The sequence below is a fragment of the Parasteatoda tepidariorum genome, chromosome X2 (assembly GCF_043381705.1).
Source record: "Parasteatoda tepidariorum isolate YZ-2023 chromosome X2, CAS_Ptep_4.0, whole genome shotgun sequence".
NCBI classification, from domain to species: domain Eukaryota; kingdom Metazoa; phylum Arthropoda; class Arachnida; order Araneae; family Theridiidae; genus Parasteatoda; species Parasteatoda tepidariorum.
This window is the reverse complement of record NC_092215.1, coordinates 46,937,058-46,940,607: the sequence shown is the minus strand read 5'-3', so window position 1 is coordinate 46,940,607 and position 3,550 is coordinate 46,937,058.

Sequence of the window (3,550 nt, the reverse complement as noted above, 5' to 3'; positions counted from 1 at the left end):
AGTCAGACAGGGAGACACCTTATCCTGTCTTCTTTTTAATATTGCTCTAGAGAAAGTTATAAGAGATGCTGAAATCAATATCAGAGGCAACATATCTTCAAAATCTATTCAAATATTGGCGTATGCGGATGATTTAGACATCATTGCAAGAACTGTTCCTGCATTAAAAGAGGCTTTCCTTTCTTTGGAGCTTGCTGCTAGGGATATGGGACTAAAGATCAAATACATGCATGTATTTGCTAAATTAAATTCTAGGGAATCCTATCTGGAGATTGGTTCCCTCAGGTTTCAGACTGTTCAGAATTTTACTTACCTTGGTTCAATAGCTACTGCCGACAATAACATAGACAATGAGATTCGGAGTCGTCTAATTTGTTCAAATAAAGCTTTTTATGGTTTAAAACGTTTTTTCAAATCCTCTCTTTTATCAAAAAATACAAAACTTTTACTCTATAAAACATTAATTAGGCCAATACTTACTTATGGCTCTGAGACCTGGAACCTAACTGAAGCTGGTGAAAATAAAATTGCCATTTTTGAGAGAAAAGTTTTGAGGGCCATCCTTGGTGGGATAAAAATAAATAATTCCTGGAGAAGACGATATAATACTGAACTGTATAAAATCTACAGAGAGCCAGATATTGTGAAGTTCATAAAAATAAATCGAATGAACTGGGCAGTTCACATTTTCAGAAGGAATGATGACTCAAATTTAAAGAAAATCCAATTACACAAACCCCTAACGAACAGGAAAAGAGGTAGACCCAGGCTGAGATGGCTGGATTTAGTTGAGACTGATTTCCTTACTCTAAAGAAGAAAAACTGGCGAACAAGTGTCACAAGTAGAGAGAAGTGGATTCGAATTCAAAGGAAGGCACTGGCCCACCCTGGGCTGTCTAGCCAGATATGATGATGATGAAATCATGAACTACCCTTATGAAAAAATCGAGGTATAAATGAGGTTATATTTCAAAGGTATAAAGGAGGTTGTTATTTAAATACGTCGTTAAGGTTGAAAAGGGTGCAAATGAATACCTCAAATATACCTTAAATACACCTCCAGAGGTATGTACGTTTCAACCTGAGGTGTTTAATTTTATATCTGTGGAGAGGTAGATATTTACTACTTTAAAGTGTTTTATTTTCAACCTTAGGTTATTACCTATCAGCCTGAAGTAAATTTTTTTACACTTGTGGAAGTATTTCTTCAACAACCTAAGGTGTGTCATTTTACACTTCAGGTTATTATAAATCAACCTCAGGTGTATTTTGTTCAACCTCAGGTATATAATTTTATGCTTGTAGAGGTATATATTTATCTACCAATGGTGCGTCATTTTACACTTCTGGTTGTTATATATCAACCTTGGGTGTATTTTGTTCTACCTCAGGTAATTATTTTTCAACCTCAGGTATATAATTTTATGTTTGTAGAGGTATATATTTATCAACCTGTGGGGCGTCGTTTTACACTTCTGGTTGTTATAAATCAACCTGAAGTGTATTTTCAACACTTGGAAAGGATATTTTTTTATTAACGTCATGTGTTCCATGTTCTACCTTAAGTTATTATTTCGTAACCTGAAGTATATATTTTTGTATTTTTAGAAGTATTAATTTATCAACCAAAGATGCGACATTTTACACTTCAGGCTTATGTAGCTCAACCTAAAGCTGTTTTTTCAGTACTTACGAATGTGAGTTGTTCACCTAGTTGATTAATTTTAACCTCACTATATAAAAAATATAATATATATATAAAGATATTACCTATATTATATGAAGAATATTGTATGTCATTACATTTTTTCACTAGTAGAGATCTTCATTTATCAATCTGAAGTTTTTAATATTAAACCTTCGGCAGTAATTGCTTCTTTTGTTAAGTTATAAAAGAAGGTTTTAAATGCATAATTCTTCTGTAATTTTAATAGATTGAATTAAATCATCTTAAAATAAAGCTTATCCAAATTCTACAATTAGTAAAAACTATTTATGGGAACTCATATTTTTAGAAAACAGTTGTCTAATATGCTTGAATTTCTTAAGCTATAAAACTACAAATTTAAATAATAAGCCAGCTGAAATTCAAATACTTTTATTTAAAACTAAAATTTAATTTTTTTACAAATTAACAAAATTATTTTAAATACTGTTTCCGTCTACCTGTTGAAACTTGTAATTATTGGAACCTAAAAGAAAAAGAAAATGAATTAGTAAGTAAGTCATATTTACAATAATAGTGGCAGGTTTTAAACTATTAAAATATCAGAAATTATTTTTTTTATGATTTAAATTAACTGGATGAAGTTAATTTTCTTTTTCAGATAAATAGTAGTACTCTTCTGCAATTTCTATTCAATCTTCATAGCTAAAAAGCACAACAGGTACCACAGCCACAAAATAAAGTACACTGAAGTCAGTACTACCATTAACAACATTTACAGAAATTCAAAGATATAATTTCAATCTTAATATGCAATTTTAACACTTTGTATTTTTCTATACATTTGGCATCATTATGGTACTTGTAAGTTTGATAATTATATTTTCTTTCTTTCTTTTCTTACAAATCTTTAAACTCAATAAACCTAGTCTATATATTTTAAACTTTTTGTCAGACTTTATGAAAATACAGCCTAGGTCATCTCAGCAATATCAAGGAACAGTGGATAAGCTCTGTAAATATATATATATATATATATATATATACACATATATGTATGGAAAAAAAATGCACGTTAATCAGAATTAAAAAAAAAATAGATTTAATATGCAGTGTTATTATACATATTTTGACTCATAAACAACAATATAAACTTAGCAACAGATATCCGAGCAAACAATAAGCATTGGCGATCGAAATGGGCTGCAGGTGGCGTAGAGCAGAACTCTTTTCCTATGGCAACACTTCACATGCTTTCCCCATTAGCGTGTGGAAAGTCATAGAGGAAGGAAGTACGTTAGTTTCTCTCTTGATTTTCATGTAGATTGAAATCTCTTAACTTGAAAAACTATATGGAACTGAAAACTACATTAAACATAGTTCTAAAGAAAACTATTATGGAAATTTTAAAAAATATTCTTATTAAATAAAAAGGAAAAATATTAAGAAAAGGGAAAATATCGTAGTACATTCCTATACAACTGAAAAGAGGAGGAGAGGGAAGGGAGAAGGGCTAAAGGCATGAAACCGATCTCTCCCCAGATGGCGTATTCGAGTGTTGCGATCGCGAATACAGCTGTAGTAGAATTTTAAAGTAAAATTGCTATTTTAAAGATATTTCAATTTTCAATGATTTATTTATAAGAGAAATTATGAACATTTTACTCAACTAATCAGCTTGCATACTGCAACGTTGAAACATATACATTTAAGCAAGATGTAAGAATAGTTATATTTGAATAAATTACAAACAATAAAATATACTGTGCATAACCTGTTGTAACGATTCACAAGTAACGTTACCCTAAACAGCGACGAGAAATATTTCGATTGTTCTCTCTTATTGCTAAGCCTACACTGTTGTGTCTTTGTAGCTAATTAATA